Here is a 6,000-nt window from a genome sequence, read left to right as displayed (position 1 = left end):
AAACTAGGTGATCCTTAGGGTTCCTTCCAACACAAACCATTCTATGATTGTATCATCTATTTGTCCCTGTACTGGTATGAGAGATGTATTCATAACTGTCTGTCAGATGGACTTTGAAGTATCCATAATGACCTTTTCAGCCCACTGTTCGTCCCATTCTTCATGCCTCTTGCAGTTCACACACTGGTACCTCACTGCTTATGTTTCATGACAGGGATGCTAGTAGAGACTGAGTTAGAAGACATGGTATGGGCAAGCAATATTCACTGGTGTCTTCTTGTCCAAGAAGTCAGTTATTTGATCACAGAAAAAAATCATCTTGATCATACCTGACTTTTATTATTTATTTTATTGGAAGTAAACCAATAAAAACTTAAAAAGTTTTATATAACTAACTTTTTGTTTTAGTACCTATTCCATAAATTATTTTGTTGAAACTATTATTCTGCAGGATGACATTTAATATGTTTGTAGTGTTCTACACAAATATTCACAAATATTCATATTAGGTTGTGTATAAAACAACTAAAACATTTTAAGGATGACCAATTTATTCCAAAGAATAAGGGCATAGGCTGAGATCTTTTCATAACTTCTATTTACCTTCCAACAATTCAATTTTGGGCTGGATATGATTCCCATGCATACTAACGATGGTAACCTTGTAAACAGTCTGCCCTGTACAACAGAAATTACATATTACAAAGCACATATTACTAAGATAGGTGGTCATAACTCTTCACACTACTGCTTGTTGCATGCTAAATGTAGCACTCTAGATCATGATATAAAGGCTTTATTGCATAGGAACTGATAATTTACAGGAAAATTTTCTACTAGTTTCTGTTCCAAATAACCTCTTAAAGTACAAAATAAAAACTTAATTTATAATTCATAAAATTTACAGCAAGAATAATAAAAACAAAGTATCACATTTCTGATTAATAAACTTTCTATTGTGTCATATATTGAAACAATTTTTTCTGCGTCAGCATATAAAACCTAAACAAAAAAGCAAGGAAATCAATATTTGCAAAGAAAGTTTCTCAACAATTTAACAATAATTCTTTAATATAAGCTCTATTTTATGAAGCATGCTTTAAAGGTTTTGGTACATAAAGTGTTGCATTAGAAATAACTGTCTTAAAGAAATTTATGGCCTTAACCTCTAGCAATGTCTACCTAGACTTGCAAAACAAGATGCTAATGCATTTGGGGTAGTAGGTTAAACAAAGTTTAGAAAAATATTTCTACTAATTAACTAATTAACTACTAATTAACTTGAACAAAGGAAGTTAACTACATATGAAAGCATTTTCTCAAATAACATGTCTATCAGAAGTGAAAAAATACTCATGTTGATATTTTGAAATATTTAGTAATGTTGCTTTAGTTTACATTTCCAGTAGAGAAATTCAGAAGTTTTCTATCATCCATTAAAAATTAATAATATTTTTAATAGTATTGATACCTTGGAAAATATTTATACCTTGTGTCCAAAAAAGTCATGCATTAAGTTTTCTATCATCTCTAGCAGCCTAGCATAATTTATCTCAGAATATCCAACTGTTTCCAATTTTGCATAAAGTAACAAGGCATGTAGGACAACTGCAAAAAAAGAAATAAGCAGAGTGATTTTTTAATATGCAATTGTTCTAAAACTGCATCTCTAAGAAGGTTCCATCCACCAGCCTCTATGATATTTTGTGTATTTATGAATGAAGTCCTGCACTATAATCAAGCTTGCCCCTGTTTACAAATAAAAAATATGTAAAAACAGGAATATAATAAACTCTGAGATTTTGACTGGAATGATAACCTAATTATTATAACATAATTGCTAGTAACATACATGTTATTGGTAACATAAGGTGCCTAAAAGTTACATTTGTATATGTAATTCTGTTGCATATAGGTAAAACTTTATAAAAGAAAGGCCTTATAAAATCAGGCCTTTCTGTTCTGGCTAAGCTAGCCTTTAAAGTTCCCATGAGAAAAGAATTATAAGATTGAGAATCAGTTAGCACAAAAATCTATTATTGTAAGAAAAGCATTCACACCTGTAAAGACAAGAACTCTATCCCATAATAAACCATGAAGGAAATATGTAAACATATCTAGGAAGGTTTGATGGACATTTGCACCGTGTGTTACCAACCAACAAACTGACCTTCAGTGGATTGTTAACCTATTAGATGCAAACACGGTATGCTTCTGATACCATATAAAATGAGCTGTGCACCATAAAGATTGGCAATTCTGCATGAAGAAATAGGAGTGTCATTTCTAACTCTAACGCAAGGCTGACATCAACATAATTCTACGCAATTTGCCTAACGTTTGCATCTGTGACAGAACTGAAATTTGAAGTGTATCTTTTTGTTCATTCAAGTCCATAGTACCAGTTCAGAGTATTCTTTTTTTAGATTTTTTTTTAACTTTTGTTGATTTTTTAACTGCACTGTTCAAGAACATTCAAGTCAGTTGTGTTCACAGGCACCTCAGTTTATAATCATCTTTCATACATTAAACTGTCTTTTAGAAGAGGTGTGCTGTCTCTGAAAAGTAACAGAAACAGAATTACTCGTAAGTATTGTAAAATAATTCTCATATATGTAATAAAAAGTGTATATTTCTTGTACATTGTTATATTTTGTGCATGATAATTCACAAATTTGGTTGTGTGTACGATAAAAGATTATCTGAAAAGTTGTTTCAAAGTTCACTTCTGCTTCATTTAAAGATTTCAAGTCTTGTTGCAGTATCACTCATTTAATGCAAAATTTTGAATAACTAATGAAAAGAAATATTACATAAAAACATAAAAACACAAAGAGCTCTGTTTTGCATTTCCCTTCTTGAACAAATATTCCATTTGGTTAGAAATTTGTTAAGGGAGAAACTAGGAGTTGGTCCTTCTCCTTAGCTTACAATGTCTCCCTGACCTGATTTCTGATCATGTAACCTAAATATAATATAAGGGGAGTCTGTTTTTTTCCCTTAGAAATAAAGACTGTCCATGGAAAAGATCCTTGGAGGTTATTTACTGATGAATTTTAATTAAGGTATTCAGACTATACAGAGATTTGATTAATTTTCACCAAGTGTGACAATGGGTTACATAGTTCCACCCTTGCCCTTGCCTTCAACATTCATTGCAAAGTGAGAAAAAAAATATAAAATACTTACCACAGAATCACAGAATCCCAGAATGGTTTGGGTTGGAGAAGACCTTAAAGATCATCTAGTTCCAAGCCCTGTGCTGTGGACAGGGTCACCTTCCACTAGACTAAGTTGCTCACAGCCTCATCTAACCTGGTCTGGAACACTTCCAGTGACCAGGCTTTCACAACTTCTCAGGGCACTGTTCCAGCACTACATCACCCACAAAGTGGATAATTTCTTTCTTAATTCCAATCTAAACATACTGTCCTTCAGTTTGAAGCCATTCCTCCTGGTCTATCACTCCATGCCCTGTAAGTTCCACATAACAGGATATTAAGAAGCAATGCAATCTTGAACCTTTTCAATAATCATCACTTTGGCCCACTTCAGCTCTTTAGGTTGGAGTTATGTGATGAGGTTTATTCCAGATATTTTAAGCATATCTGTTTTTCTGTTTTAATCTTCTCTGTTTTTCTCAGATGACAGGTAATATCAGTCTGTTGGTGAACAATTTGAGTTATAGCACAAGTAAGCCACAGAAGGATGATCAGTGGCAAACAGAGGTAGACCAGAGAAGAGCAGGATGAGAGTATGTGACAAGAGCCACTCTGCAGACACCAAAGTCAGTGGAGAAGGAGAGACACCAGAGGCTGAGATTCTCCTGAAGCCTGTGGTGAGGCAACTGTGTCCTGCAGTCCATGGAGGTTCACAGGGATGCAGAGATCCACCTGCAGACTGTGAAGGATACTCACACCAGAGCAGGTAGATGACTGAGAGAAGGCTGTGGAGATCCCTTAGAGAGCAGGGTCCAGCTCCCAACCCGGTGCAGGTAGATTCACAAAGAAGTCTGTGAACCCAAGGGAGGCCCCGTACTGGAGCAGCCTGTCCTTGAAGGACTGCATGCCGTGGAAGAGTAGCCCAGGCTGCAGCAGTTTTGGGAGGACTGCTGCCTGTGGGATGGACTCACATTGCAGCAGGTCACTGAGAGCTGCTACTCGTGAGAGGGACTCATGTTGGAGAAGTTTATGGAGAACCGTCTCCTGTGGGAGGGACCCCATGGTGCAGCAGGGGAATGACTCCTCTTCCTGAGCAGCAGGAGAAGCCTCGGGTGATGAACTGCCCATAACCCCCATTCCCTGTCTCCCTGCACTGCTGGGGTAGGAAGCAGAGCTGGAAGGGGGGAGGGGTGGGGACAAGGTGATTTTTAATGTTTTATTCTACTTCTCATTATCCTGATCTGAATTTGTTAGCAATAAATTTAATTAGCATCTCTAATTTGAGCCCATTTTTCCCATGATGGTATTAGATGAGTGATGTCTTCTGGTCCTTATCTCTACCTATGAACCCTTTGTTGAACTTTCTCTTCCCCATCCAGCTGTGGATGAGAGTGAGGGAGAGGCTTTGGTGGATGTCTGGGGCATCTGGCAAGCATCAGCCCACTATACAGGACTTGCTCTTTGTGTGATCCTGAAGCGAACAGTTCTTCCACTATGCAATCTCTCCATTTCACATGATTTTCTAGACATCAAATTAATATCAAAGAAGAAAAAGGAGGTTTTTTAGATATCAGATTTATAGAGATACTCCTTGCTGTAGAATCCTGTCAGACTGAGAAATCATAAGGTAACATACCATTTTGTAGTCTTCTAACACCATGAAAACAGAATTTTGATACACAAGAACAAAATATTTATTATTCATCAAACTTATTCCCCTCTATACAAAATAAGAAAGTCAGAGACTAAGAAGGAGAACTGTAAAAAGAATAATTAGTAGGTGAAATCTGACTAAACCCCTCTTGGGCTCATTTGCTGCTTTAGTGTGGTGTTAGAGATGTTAGAAGGACAAAAAACTCCCAACAAATCCTCTGCAAATACAAAAAAGAAGGGAATCATGAACCCTCCCTGTTTTTGATCTTTATAAGGAACACGTGTTCCATGGAAGTAAATACAATAATATAACTGGGAGGTAAAGGTTAAAATGTCCTTGAAACTATACAGATAAGTTCTAAATAAATCAAATAAACTGAAGCTTATATTTTATTTCTTAGTGTGAAACCACATTTGATGTTGAGTTCACAAAAAATGCCTTTGCGACAGGGTCAGACTGCTTTCTGGAGTGTTACACTTACTCTGAATAGGTTTTTGTGTTTAATGCTTTATAAAATTGCTAAAAATGACATTATATTTGCTCATTTCTTCATGACTGTAAGTTCTAATTACAACTTCTAATGAAATTGTGAAGAATCTGCAAGCTTATAATTGCCAGATTTCAGCATTAATATGTTTCTGTTCAGGAAGCAGGCATTTTTTTAGGCATTATATACTGTGTTTCTCTTCATGCAAAATTGGGAAAACAATTTTCAGAATGGAAGGGTCTACTTTTCCATCTGCTTCACTAGAGAGATTTCATAAGCACTGATGTCCATACAGCCATCTGCCATTTTCACATGCCTGGCATTTTATTCTTGGTCAAGGGAAATGTACAACCAGTCATCTTTCACACTCTGTCACTTTCTTGGAGAAACAGAGCAAAGAAAAGTGACTATACAAAATCATATTTCTGATCTCTATTTCATTACTCACTGAGGTTTATGTATTTAAAGTGGCAAAATAAAAACATGCTAATGTCTTGATATCCATTATAAGCTCTCTAAATTGCTCTAATCTGAAAAAGGTCATAAAATAGAATCAGCCTTAATCTTTTTTGTATCAAAGTTTCACATAACCATTGCATCTTAAATTCTACCTGTTCCCAGCTACACACGATCTATTAATCAATTTTATTGTTGTCTATGCTCACCCATTAGTTCTGTCAAAAACTGTTGGGGGGGAA

This window comes from Cinclus cinclus, chromosome Z, assembly GCF_963662255.1.
Source record: "Cinclus cinclus chromosome Z, bCinCin1.1, whole genome shotgun sequence".
Taxonomy (NCBI): Eukaryota; Metazoa; Chordata; class Aves; order Passeriformes; family Cinclidae; genus Cinclus; species Cinclus cinclus.
The sequence above is the reverse complement of the archived record's forward strand: the minus strand, read 5'-3'. Positions refer to the sequence as shown.